Here is a 15,523-nt window from a genome sequence, read left to right as displayed (position 1 = left end):
GGCAGAACAAAAGGTGACGTCATGACAAGACCGGCCCCACATTGGTGTTCGGCAGACGGTGCAACACGCTGGGACCAGCCCGGCACATGTTTTGTGGGCGGGGGTAGTGCCAGGCATAGTGTGTAACCCAGGGCTGAGATTCAATGTGTGAGACAGGACTGGGATAGAATGTGAGACATGGCTGGTATAGAATGTGAGATACAGAGCTGGGATAGAATGTGAGATAGAGAGCTGGGATAGAATGTGAGATACAGAGCTGGGATAGAATGTGAGATACAGAGCTGGGATAGAATGTGAGATACAGAGCTGGGATAGAATGCGAGATACAGAGCTGGGATAGAATGCGAGATACAGAGCTGGGATAGAATGCGAGATACAGAGCTGGGATAGAATGCGAGATACAGAGCTGGGATAGAATGCGAGATAGAGAGCTGGGATAGAATGCGAGATAGAGAGCTGGGATAGAATGCGAGATAGAGAGCTGGGATAGAATGCGAGATAGAGAGCTGGGATAGAATGCGAGATACAGAGCTGGGATAGAATGCGAGATACAGAGCTGGGATAGAATGCGAGATACAGAGCTGGGATAGAATGCGAGATACAGAGCTGGGATAGAATGCGAGATACAGAGCTGGGATAGAATGCGAGATACAGAGCTGGGATAGAATGTGAGATACAGAGCTGGGATAGAATGTGAGATACAGAGGCTGCTGGAGCCAAGGTTATACACCTGTCTAACCTGGATCCCTCAAAGATTCCTGTATTCACACATCGACCATCCCCAGGACACCTGTCCAATGTTGCAGTCACCTGACTAATAATGTGTATGGGATCTGCAGTTGGCAAGAGTAGCCATCACCATGTTTGGAAGGCCACTCACGCGGTGTGACTATTTTTTCCCCGGTGCTATTCATAGTTTTGCACTCTCTTTTATGTTGTAAAAGAAAGTGCAAAGGGGGGGGGGGGGGGGGGCTCATCCTCCCTGTCTTCCCCCTCCCCCATCTGACCCACATTTGCTTTATGTGTTCAAGACTAACGTTCACAGGGTGGGGTAAACTCTTCTGTGGTACTTTGCTGCTCCATGGAGTCTACTAATCAGGCATATCATTCAGTCATCTCACTAGCTATGTCCAATATGCCAGGCTTTTCCCTAATCTATACAGAAATAGCCAGAAAACAAAGGGGGAAAAACATGTAAATATCACCAAAAGTGAATAATAAATATATACAACCTGTATATAAATGACAGAAATCAATAAATAATATCTAGGGAAGAAATAAAAAATATATGGTGCAGTTTAATCAGCATAGGGGTGGGGTGGTAGAAAACTCACTGAATGGATGGAAAATAAGGCATATCTGTCTGTCTTACCCCAACACACAGGAAAGTGGAAACCCACAAAAGGTGGATCCAAAAGACGTATTACTGAGCCTTAGAATGGCCGGACTTAACGTATTAATACAACAAGAAACAGGGTCAAGATAAATCAAGGTCAGGATTACAGAAATACTCAGAGTCAAGACAAAGTCGGGTCAGGATACCAGAAATCACGAGTCAAATACGAAGCCGAGGCCAAACTAAGGAAATCACAAGGGAATCTCTAGGAGCTCTAAACGAGGATCCAACAGAAAACATGATAGGGCAATTAATAGGGCCCAAAGCAAGCCTTAAATAGATTTACCTGTGTACTGATTGGTCCACATAATCATTGCGACTCAAAACAGATTAGGATCGCAATGATAACGTGGTCACTTTAAGAACAATCTTGACGTCACGCCTACACTCTATATAAGGTTGTCATTCCACGCAAATCTGTGTCAGGAATCTTACCTGATGTGGAGTGCGGTATGCAGAGATATACGCTCACCCTTGCAAATAAACACAGACCAAGGTGACCAGATAAGAAGCCACCTGGCCTGTGAGTCTGTGCAGTAAATAGCTCCAAGTCACAGTACAGACAAGGACACAAGCAGGAGGATCGTCGAGGAGAAGCCAAAGTCAGAAAATACCAGAGGTCAGGATGAATGAACATAAGCCAAGGTCAGAGGATGCCAGAGGTCAGGATAAATGAGGATAAGCCAAGGCCAGTAGCCGTCTTGAGAACACTGGATCAAGAACACAAATACAGGAACCAGAGTAAATGAACTGACACTGCCTAGGCATCTGCCTAGGCATCTGCTTCTGCCTAGGCATCTGCTTCAGGTGGACTGAGATGGACAGGAGCAGTCACAGGAATAGTCCAGTCTCCTAGTGCTGGAGACATAGTCCGAAAGAACAGGGCTAGAAATAGGAATAGGAGCTGCTGTGGCTTACAGGTATTAAAGCAGGCCCAGGGCCGCAAAGTACCCAGGTTCAAATCCCCTGTTGGGCACTTCTGGGGCAACCACATTTGGCGATTTGGAGAACTGTGACAATCGGCTGGTTGCGATCCTAATCTGTTTTGAGTTGCAATGAATATGTGGACCAATCAGTACACAGGTAAGTCTATATAACGCTTGCTCTGGCCCCTATTCATTACCCTATCATGTTTTCTGTTGGATCTGTAGACAATCTTCAAATGGGTCTTTTTTTTTTAACAATATTGCACTTACTAGACATCAAATGAGAATGAGCATATCTCCACACAGTGTGGTATCCGGACTTCGGCAAGCTCCCGAAGTGAATATGCAGAGTAACAAATAAGAATGAAATAAAATCAGATTAAAACAAAAGAAAAACGTACGTGTTTCTTCCTATTTGGACTTCTTCAGGGATGTACAGGTATAGTCCATAGTGTTCCTCTTAAATACTTGATTCAACGATCGGCAACTGGAGTGACGTGCGTCTCACTCTAGACCGCACACCGGACTCCCAGGTTGTCGTCTCATTGCGTATAACTGTCACTTCCGTACTTCTCCCTGAAGAAGTAATATGGTGAGGCCGTCCATATCGTTGTGGAATTGTGGGAAATATAGTGCATGGAAAAGCAACATGCAGAGAAGGAATAGGCTTTCCTATTGCAATAATTCTAATACAATCCAAAATACAGCAGTAAGGCAGAGCACAACAGATAATGTAAAGAGAAATGATAATAGAGATAAATAATAATAATATATATATATATATAAACCCTGTTCCAAATTATTATGCAAATGATATTTTTCTCATTTACTTAAATAACTGATGTAAATAACAGTAAGCATAATTCTTATGTTATCAACTATTAAGAGTACAATTCAAATTTTATTGAACAAACCTCCTAATGATAACAGTATTTTTTTTTAACATAAAAAACATACAATGCGCTGTTCCAAATTATTACGCACAGTACGTTTCAAAACACTTTATAGGTTGTAAATAACAGAAAATTGTCATTTGTTCTGTTTGCAGGATATTTACTGAAATCAAAAGCTATTTTAATCAAACTTATAACAACATTTTAACTTTTTAAACATTTTAACAGGTCACGTTACATTTTAACATAGGACCTCTTATTTGATAGCAGCTTCACAAGTCTTGCATCCATTGAACTTGTGAGTTTTTGGACAGGTCATCTTTACACCTTCGGGGACTCTAAAGGGGCCGACCAGCTCTCTTCCCATGATTCCGGCCCAAAACGTGACTCCACCACTGCCTTGCTGACGTCGCAGCCTTGTTGGAACAGGGTGGCCGTCAACCAACCATCCACTACTCCATCCATCTGGACCATCCAGGGTTGCACGGCACTCATCAGTGAACAGGACTGTTTGAAAATTAGTCTTCATGTATTTTTCTGCCCAATGCAGCCGTTTCTGTTTGTGAGCATTGATTAGTGGTGGCCGAATAGAAGGTTTATGCACAGTTGCAAGACTCTGGAGGACTCTACACCTTGAGCCGATGCATGGACCTGGCAGAAATCTTCCTCAATGTGCCTTTATCTGCACGAACTCGTCTGTGCTCTGAATCAGCCACAAATCTCTTAATAGTGCGATGATCACACTTAAGTTTTCGTGAGATATCTAATGTTTTCATACTTCGTCCAAGGCATTGAACTATTCCACTCTTTTCGGCAGCAGAGAGATCCTTTTTCTTCCCCATATTGCATGAAAATGGTGCTCTGCTTAATAATGTGGAACCCTCCTTTAGTAGTTTTTCCTTAATTTGGGCTCACCTGGCAATCTAATTATCACAGGTGTCTGAGATTGTTTTCAGTGATAAAAAGAACCCTGAGACACAATGCCATCCATGAGTTAAACTGAAAAACAAAATATTGAATTATTGTGACACTTAAATAGAATTTGCATAATAATTTGGAACAGGGTGTATGTGTGTATATGTATGTGTGTGTGTGTGTGTATATATATATATATATATATATATATATATATATATATATATATATAAAGGTTGGGTAATATGAAGAAAAAAAATAATATATATATATATATATATAATATAATATAATAAAAAAAGAAAAATAATAAAAAATTATGATTATAAAAAGGAAGTAGCTGTGGTGCTGAGCCTTGTACAAAACAATTATCGTTATATGTATCTGAAAGAAAAGCATTTTTCTCTTTCTTAATTTTGGGATCAATCTCTGAAACTAAAAAAAGGGGGATTAGAATCATATAAAAACAATTATAAAAAATGGTGAAGTCCAAATAGAATAAAGAAAACAAGAGACAAAAAAGGGGGAAGGTAGAAAAGCTAAATAAGCCCAGCCAGATCTATCTCTTGATTACGTCCTAAATTAAGAGTTTTTAAATTAAAAATCCATTGGGCTTCTTTCATATTGAGTGGTGTCTCAATATTCCCCCCTCTCCAATTTCTTTCTACCTTATCGATTCCAAAGGCCAAAAAAGTATCCTACTATGATCTAGTTTATGGGTTCTGATATTATAAAAGTGTTCCGCAAGTCTAACATGCCGTTTAGGAATAGTACAACCAATATGTTGTGCACCACAACCACATTGTAATACATATATTACATGGGTTATGGAGCACTGGAAGAATTTTTTATATCTTATGATATAAAAAAAATTCATCCAGTGTGATTGTGGCACACAATATATTTCTGTATATATTTATTATTCACTTTTGGTGATATACATTTTTCCCCCCTTTTAGTTTTTTCTGGTTATCTCTGTATTGTTATTGAGTGTTTAAAGGGAACACTTGGCTGCCAGGTTTGAGGAGGCTTGTACACCTGGAAGGAATATATGCGTGCATGAATCCCTGATGAAGTATAAGGGAAGGCTGGGATTCAAGCAGTATATTCCTTCCAAGCGCTCCAGGTATGGTGTAAAGTTGTCTAAGCTCTGTGATAGCGAGACTGGGTATACTCAGGCCTTCCGGGTGTCCAAGGGAAAGGATAGCCATCTTGACCCTCCAGGTTGCCCAGAACATATGGGAACCAGTGGCAAAGGGTACCACGTGTATACTGACAATTTTTATATAAGCGTCCCTTTGTTCAAGCAACTGTACTGTTTTGATATAGTAGCTTGCGGTACAATCAAAAAGAACAGCGCAGGTTACCCAGTACAACTTGCACGCACCCAGCTATGAAGGTGGAGACCTCAGCTCTGCCCCAAGAGGAGCTGTTGGCAGTTAAGTACAGAGACAAGAAGGATGTGTACCTTCTTACCCCCATCCACACTGAGGGGACTGTGGAGGTCTCTGTACGTGGCAGAGCTGAGAGCACAAGGAAGCCAGTGTGCATCAAGGCTTATAACCGGCATATGGGTTGGGTTGATCTGGCTGGCAGATCAGCTGCTGCAGCCCTACCTAATTATAGGCAAGACAAGGGCCTGGTACAAAAAAGGTTGCAATCTACCTAATGCAGATTGCAACCCACAACACTTTTTTGTTGTTAAAAAAAGCAAATCCCGGGATGCAACTGTGTTTTTTACAGTTTCAACTCCAGATCATTTGGGGGATTTTGTACCGTGATGCACCTGCTCCCAGGTCGGTGATGGGAGAGAGCAGAGTTGGGGCTACACATTTCATTTTAAAATTCTCCCTACTGCGGCCAAGCAGAATCCCCCAAAAAGATGCAGAGTCTGTTTTAAGAGGGGGCAGAGAAAAGATACTGTATATAACTGTCCTGATTGCCCTGGACTATGCATTGGGGACTGCTTCAAACAATACCACACACTGGTCCATTTTACATTTTTTTAACATTTGCTGTTCAGTTTTTTTTGGGGCATGGGTGTACTAAGGAGGCCTTGCAGAAAACAACCTGGAGTGTTTTCTTGCAGTAGCCAACAACAGGCTCTCCTAAATTACAGTCAAAAAGCAATGTGTGTGTAAAAATGAACAATTACCACCACACACTTTCTCCAATTTCTTTTGGCTAAAACCGTTGCATAAAAGTACTCCATATACAATACCTCGGGGTATCTACGTTTCAAATATATACACTTTCATGGCAATAAATAAAACTTGGGTATGTGATAAGCTAAAGATAGGAATCAGAAGAAATACTCTAAATTTTAACTCAAATTACGTCATACAATTGTAACTGGACCTTCCCAAAATCCTGGCAAAAGTATGTTTGGTGTGCTAAGGAGGCCTTGCAGAAAACATCCTGGAGTGTTTTCTTGCAAAAACTAAACTTAAGCTCTCCTAAATCACAGTCAAAAAGCAATGTGTGTGTAAAAATGACAATTGAAAAATTACCACCACACACTTTCTCCAATTTTTTGACTAAAACGATTGCATCAAAGGCATCAAAACACTCCATATACAATACCGTGGGGTGTCAACTTTTCAAAGATATGCACACTCATGACAAGAAAACAAATTGGGATATCTGAAATGAAGATAAGCAGAGAAGATATGTAAAATTTGAAAAACACATGTCAGACATTTGGCTTTGCTCCCCCTAAACAACCCAACAAACCTATCCATAGGTGGTATCATTGTACAGGAGATGTTGCTGAATACATAGTGGGGTGTTCTTTGGCAGGAGTTGAGAATCCATGCCTAAAGTAGAATGTGTGAGAAAAATAACAAAAAAAATTACTACCCAAACGTTTGACAGAGACTGGTGGTAGAATTAGTGCATGGAAAGTGTTAAAATACTCTAGGGTGTCTACATTTCAAAAACATTTGGTTTGATGGAGTAAATTATATTGGTCGGCTTAAAAAATGTCCCAAATGGGACATGGGTGCATGATGGCCAACTTTAAAAATTTCAAGTTGGAAAACTGGAATGCGCACTCTCTAAATAAGGTCATTTAGCCCTTAGAGAACCCAACACACCTATACATGGGTGATATTGCTGTACTCGGGAAATGTTGCTGAACACATATTGGTGTGTTCTTTCGCAGTAACACCTAACAGGAGATGAGAATCCATGCCTAAAGTTCAAAAAAGTGTTTTTTTTTAATTTTTTCATCATATTTTACTTTTTTTTTTCTAGTAAATTATATGATATGATAAAAATAATGGTATCTTTAGAAAGCCCATTTAATGGAGAGAAAAACGGTATTTAATATGTGTGGGTACAGTAAATGAGTAAGAGGAAAATTACAGCTAAACACAAACACCGCGGAAATGTAAAAAGAGCCCTGGTCCTTAACGGTAAGAAAATTGAAAAATGGCCTGGTCACTGAGGGGTTAAAGGGTTTATTCGTTTTTTGAGTATATAGTGATTGTTTTTGGTTTTTCCTAATCTATACTTGAATCCTATCTGCATGTCTTTTAATCTCTACCTACTTATCCACTCACCAATAAAGCAGATATACACTGCGTGCAGAATTATTAGGCAAATGAGTATTTTGACCACATCATCCTCTTTATGCATGTTGTCTTACTCCAAGCTGTATAGGCTCGAAAGCCTACTACCAATTAAGCATAGTAGGTGATGTGCATCTCTGTAATGAGAAGGGGTGTGGTCTAATGACATCAACACCCTATATCAGGTGTGCATAATTATTAGGCAACCTCCTTTCCTTTGGCAAAATGGGTCAAAAGAAGGACTTGACAGGCTCAGAAAAGTTAAAAATAGTGAGATATCTTGCACAGGGATGCAGCACTCTTAAAATTGCAAAGCTTCTGAAGCGTGATCATCGAACAATCAAGCGTTTCATTCAAAATAGTCAACAGGGTTGCAAGAAGCGTGTGGAGAAACCAAGGCGCAAAATAACTGCCCATGAACTGAGAAAAGTCAAGCGTGCAGCTGCCAAGATGCCACTTGCCACCAGTCTGGCCATATTTCAGAGCTGCAACATCACTAGAGTGCCCGAAAGCACAAGGTGTGCAATACTCAGAGACATGGTCAAGGTAAGAAAGGCTGAAAGACGACCACCACTGAACAAGACACACAAGCTGAAACGTCAAGACTGGGCCAAGAAATATCTCAAGACTGATTTTTCTAAGGTTTTATGGACTGATGAAATGAGAGTGAGTCTTGATGGGCCAGATGGATGGATTGGTAAAGGGCAGAGAGCTCCAGTCTGACTCAGACGCCAGCAAGGTGGAGGTGGAGTACTGGTTTGGGCTGGTATCATCAAAGATGAGCTTGTGGGGCCTTTTCGGGTTGAGGATGGAGTCAAGCTCAACTCCCAGTTTCTGGAAGACACCTTCTTCAAGCAGTGATACAGGAAGAAGTCTGCATCCTTCAAGAAAAACATGATTTTCATGCAGGACAATGCTCCATCACACGCGTCCAAGTACTCCACAGCGTGGCTGGCAAGAAAGGGTATAAAAGAAGAAAATCTAATGACATGGACTCCTTGTTCACCTGATCTGAACCCCATTGAGAACCTGTGGTCCATCATCAAATGTGAGATTTACAAGGAGGGAAAACAGTACACCTCTCTGAACAGTGTCTGGGAGGCTGTGGTTGCTGCTGCACGCAATGTTGATGGTGAACAGATCAAAACACTGACAGAATCCATGGATGGCAGGCTTTTGAGTGTCCTTGCAAAGAAAGGTGGCTATATTGGTCACTGATTTGTTTTTGTTATGTTTTTGAATGTCAGAAATGTATATTTGTGAATGTTGAGATGTTATATTGGTTTCACTGGTAAAAATAAATAATTGAAATGGGTATATATTTGTTTTTTGTTAAGTTGCCTAATAATTATGCACAGTAATAGTCACCTGCACACACAGATATCCCCCTAAAATAGCTATAACTAAAAACAAACTAAAAACTACTTCCAAAAATATTCAGCTTTGATATTAATGAGTTTTTTGGGTTCATTGAGAACATGGTTGTTGTTCAATAATAAAATGAATCCTCAAAAATACAACTTGCCTAATAATTCTGCACTCCCTGTAGACATTGTAGCGGAGCACTAGTCCTGACAAGGACTTTTCCTTCACTGGATCCGTGAAGACAGGAACTCAGGAACAAGGCACTGGAATGTGAATGAATAGCACTATTTCTCTCTAGGAACTGGATGACACACAGTTCTGGTAGTACAACTGGTTTATTCAGCTCAAACACAGCCTTTAATGCACAGACCCCAAGCATGGGGTCTGCATACAAATACACAAGCCACTCCCAGACGACCCATTTATTTGAGATAATTGAGTCAAAACTGAGTAACTCAATAATCTCTCAGTTACAGGAAATATACATAAAACACCCCAAAAACATATTCATAGTTTACAGGAACCCCACAAGTTTTATATCCCCGAATAGCCCAGATCTAAGCGCATAACATATCCAAATTGCGCTCAGATCCGTTTGGTAGAAATTTTGGTAAAATTCTGATGGGTAAATGAGCTGGAGGGCAGGAGTGAGGGGTATATCAGCTGGTATGCAGGATTGGGGGTTAATTAGGATGGTGTGCAGGAGTGGGGGTAGATGAGCTGATTGCAGCAGTCAAACACCAAAATTATATACAAACAGACCCCTTTACTCAAACACCAATACTACAAACAAATGTACACCCACATTTAAAAGCCAACACTATATACAAACACATCCGCACATCCCAGTATTAACAGAAAAGTACGCCTGCACCAAACATTACATATGATTCCAAAGACTGTGGACGCATGGTTGTGGCTCCATTTTTCTATGAAGTAGGTTTTAGTTAAAATACATTTTAATATGTGCCATAATTTGAAATGTATTTTCTAAAAGTATCCACTAGATGGCAGCAATGAGTTCTTTTTACCAGTCTATGCATAAAATGTGATTTATTAATCCTGTATCAGATCAACTGTGCAAAAAAAAAAAAAACTATACTGTTTATTTTCCTTTAACCCTTTAAGGACAGAGCCAATTGTACAAGTTGTGATCAAAACAAAACGTAAACAAAACCTTGAGTTTGCGCTATATGTTGTTCACCTCTTTCATATTAAGTGCACACACACTTATTATATATAATTTTGTTCAGGAGAAACAGGGCTTTCATTTCATATCACATATTTATATATGAAACATAATTGAATGTGAAAAAAAATCTTCTGCATGACATTTTAGCTGTGAATGTCATAATACTGTACATACACTCATAATGTAAATTTTATTGCAAAAAAATACACATATTTGTATTCAGAAATGTCTCACGAGTACCACAGTACCCCCATGCACAGGGTTTTGGAGTTTTTGGAAACTTACAGGGGTCAAATATAGGGCTTTCACTTTTTCCATTGAAATTTGCCAGATTGGTTTGCTGGGCCTATGTTGCCTTTGAGACTGTATGGTATCCCAGGAATGAAAATTAACCCCATCTTGGCATACTATTTGAAAAAGTAAACAACCCAGGGTATTCAAAATGGGGTATGTCCAGTCTTTTTTTTTAGTAGCCTCTGTGTGTAGTGTATGCAGTGTATGTGTGCAGTGTATGCAATGTGTGTATAGTGTTTATGCAGTGTGTGTGCGTGCAGTGTGTGTGTATAGTGTGTATGCAGTGTGTCTGTGTGTGTATAATGAGTGTATAGTGAGCAGTGTGTATTGTTTGTGTGTGCGTGCAGTGTGTGTGTGTGTGTCCCTTCCTGACTCTTACCTGCGTCCAGGAAGGGGGAACACACTACATTCCCTGATGGTCCGGTGGCACAGTATGGTTGCCTAGTGAAGAGGGGAACAGGAGTCCCCACATCCAGCAGCAGCATGTCCTTTGTTCTCGCAATCCGCAGAGCATTGCCATAGCAACAAGCGCCACTGCCAAGCCTCAATAAGCAAACCAGTAACCAACCTCATGCTGGTGATTTGCATTAACAATGAAACAGCTGTCCATGAATGGTTCACTGGCTTTGCATCTTTTCCTATGCTGTGTTTCAAAGCTGTTGTACACAGCAAACACAGACAAAGGAATCCATGTTTAAGGCAGTGAACAAGATCTCAAGCTTGTTTGGAAAATATGATTGCTGAATCAACATGGAAACAAGGAGTATGATTTTTTAGTTAATACTATGGAATAACACCAGCTAACTACATTAAGTACACCTTTAATCATTGGATACATAGGGATTCACTTGCTTCACCCAGGTGTATACATGGAAGTTCAGTTTCACTTCAGTACCAAGCTTCCTAGGTCTTAAAAACTTTGTCTGTTGAAGTTTTCTTGATATGTACTGCTAGTTATCCTCCTGTTTCCCTTCTGTTTTACAGGCTTCTAATTTCAAAAACTATTTATGCCTTTTCACATGATACACCAGCACTATTATGATACCTTTCCCACAGCATTAATCAGTCTCTACTAGGGCCTATAGGGACAAGATTTATTTTCAGTATGGAATGAGTAAACCCTCTAGTTCAAGCATGTCAAACTCAAAGTCCGACATGGGCCACATAAACAAGGTTTAAGTTCATGTAGGCCGCAAAAAAAAAAACCTTACATTTTCATAGAAACTTAGGTTTATTTTAAAAAGTACAGTATCAAAATCCCACAGCACCCCCTCTACTAAATCCCAGTCCCCCCCTCTACTAAACCAGAGCACGCCCCTCTACCACCCTGTGCCAAATCTGATCCTCCCGCTGTCACACACATTTTCACTGACAGACAGAAACACACATACAGACACACACACATACTCACTGACAGACACACACACATACTCACGCACTGACACACACACACACACAGACAGACACACACACATACTCCCTGACAGACACACACATACTCACTTACAGACATCCACAAACTTGCTGACAGACACACACACACACAGGCGCAAACATACTCACTGACAGACAGACAGACACACACATACTCACTGACAGACAGACACAGGCAGACAGACACACACATACACACACATATACTCACAGACACACATACAAATACACTGATAGACATACACACACTCACTCATTGACACACACATACTTGCTGACAGACAGACACACACACTCACTGACAGACAGACAGACACACACTGACAGACACACACATACTTGCTGACAGACACACCGACAGACACACTGACAGACACACACACTCACTGACAGACACACACATACAGACACGCACACACACTGACAGACACTCACACACATTGACAGACACACACAGACAGACACACACACACACACATACTTTCTGACAAACACACTGACAGACACACACACACACTCACTGACAGACACACATACCTGCTGACAGACAGACAGGCAAACTCAAAGTCTGACATGGGCCACATAAACAAGGTTTAAGTTCATGTGGGCCGCAAAAAAAAAACCCTTACATTTTCATAGAAACTTAGGTTTATTTTAAAAAGTACAGTATCAAAATCCCACAGCACCCCCTCTACTAAATCCCAGTCCCCCCCTCTACTAAACCACAGCACGCCCCTCTACCACCCTGTGCCAAATCTGATCCTCCCGCTGTCACACACATTTTCACTGACAGACAGAAACACACATACAGACACACACACATACTCACTGACAGACACACACACATACTCACGCACTGACACACACACAGACAGACACACACACACTCACTGACAGACACACATACTCACTTACAGACATCCACATACTTGCTGACAGACACACACACAGGCGCACACATACTCACTGACAGACAGACAGACACACACATACTCACTGACAGACAGACACAGGCAGACAGACACACACATACACACACACATACTCACAGACAGACACACATACAGATACACTGATAGACATACACACACTCACTCATTGACACACACATACTTGCTGACAGACAGACACACACACTCACTGACAGACAGACAGCCACACACTGACAGACACACACATACTTGCTGACAGACACACCGACAGACACACTGACAGACACACACACTCACTGACAGACACACACATACAGACACGCACACACATTGACAGACACACACAGACAGACACACACACACATACTTTCTGACAAACACACTGACACACACACACACACACTCACTGACAGACACACATACCTGCTGACAGACACACACACACACATATTCACTGACAGACAGACACTCACACACACTGACAGACACTCACACACACTTACACATTCTTTTCGTTATTGCTCCTTACCTTTTGGAGCCGATGTGGGGCATCTCCCTGGGGGTATCAACCATTTTGATCGCATGCAATTTGGTCGCATGCATTTTGGTCGTGACAAATTGGTCGAATTACACTGTTTGTGCATTTTGATTGCATGCAATTTGGTCGCCATTCATTTTGGCCGCATTTTGATATAAGGTGTCATTTGGGTAATATAAGGTGTCAATATCTTAGGGTAAGGGTTAGGGTTAGAGGGTTAGGGTTAGAGGGTTAGGGTTAGGGTTAGAGGGTTAGGGTTAGAGGGTTAGGGTTAGGGTTAGGGTTAGGGGTAGTGGGTTCCGGGTTACGGGTTACAATTGTGCGCTCATTCTGTGTAACTAGTATACTGTATTCGCTAAGTAGAATTCAAATAACTGCCATACTGAAATTTTTTAAAAACTTCAGGAATCACTCAAAACTACTTCCCTAACTATATTCAACCTTAAAATATGTTCAAAACCAATAAAAAAAAATATTTTTTGTTATGGTAAAAATGGCGACAAAAATCCATGCAATCACAATGCCATGCGACCAAAATGCATGGCGACCAGATTGCCTCGACCAAAATGCATGCGACCAAAATGCATGCGACCAAAATGCCCTAAACCCTCCCTGGGGTCCTTCTATCTGCTCTTCACTGCTCCCTCACGCAGTATAGTGATGCCGGGTGCCGGAATTTGACGTCATATTCCGGCGCCCTGCTTCACTTCAGACGGCACGCACAAGGGAGCAATGAGGAGCTGGAACACTGAATTCCCTCGCTGCCGCCAGAGACCTCTCCCCTGGTCGGTTAAATGAGCAGAGTAGGCACCTGCTCCTAACATTTCAAATGGAGAAAGATGAACACTTTAACTTTATGGATGTGCGTGGGGGTGTGCCTAAGAGCGGGACTTTACTGTCAAATTTTAGATGTTTTACAAATGAGAATTTATGCAACTAAATTTAATTTACAAGAATGCTGTATCTTATTTGCACAGACTGATTTCTAAGCATTTTTATTGTAGTTTAAAGACTCTTTATTGTATGATTTATTTTGAGTTCTGTTACACACCAACAATATTGAGTTCTTACAAAAGAGTGCATTTGGCCAGGGGTGTACCTGGAGCATTTGGCATCCCACCCCCAACTTTATAATTTAAAAACCACCCACATGCATTTAGCACTGAGGAGTGTTTGGGGGGGGGGGGGGGGTCGAGTATCTAAGCATGTTTTAGTATGGAGTATGAGTGAGTGAATGTAGTGTTGTGTTTGCATGTTGTTATGGCATTTGAATGCAGGCGTGCATTTTTGTGTAGTGTTTTTTTTTTAATAAAAAATATGGATGTGTTTTTATGTAATAATAGGGGTGTATTTGTGTGTAGTGTTTGCAAAATGCAGAGGTGTATGCACATACTCACACTGGCACACATGCAGATACATAGATACACAGATGTATGCACTGACACATTGTCACGGTAGTTTACCCCAACTCGCAAGATTTAGTCCAACAATTGACAATAAAGAGCAGAGATACGTCTACCGGACCTTAGAATGGCCAGACTTGACGTAGAGGAGAGAAATGCAGAGTCAGGAACGATCCGAGGTCAAGGGCACAAAGAGACAGCGTAAACAAGGACTATGTCTGGTACACAGAAATCAGTAAGCTGGCAAACAGGACAATACAGGGATAAAGAGATAAACGGAGTCAGAAACAAAGCCAAGGTCAAGTACGAAGAATCACAACTGAACACAACAAGCGCTAAAGAGAACTGAAACAGAAACCATGATAGGGTAAGGTACTAAGGGAAAAGGTGAGTATAAATACCCTAGATTTCAATTTGATTGGCCCCTGTCATATCCACGCCCCCAAAACGGGAGTGTATGGGGAATGTGGCATGACAGGGGCCAATGGGAGACCGTTTCATTTTTCGGCTCCCACTGTCCCTTTAAGAGCGCGTCCGAGACACGCGGCGTGCTCTTAGAGTCAGGCGGGACACGTGACCGCCTCTCGCGGTCACTGCCCGCCTTTCTGGTATTGCCGTCGGATGAGCCGCGCGCGGCTCATGCAAAAGCAGGACCGCGCGCGG

This window comes from Pelobates fuscus, chromosome 1 (genome assembly GCF_036172605.1).
Source record: "Pelobates fuscus isolate aPelFus1 chromosome 1, aPelFus1.pri, whole genome shotgun sequence".
NCBI lineage: Eukaryota > Metazoa > Chordata > Amphibia > Anura > Pelobatidae > Pelobates > Pelobates fuscus.
This window is presented reverse-complemented; position numbering follows the sequence as displayed.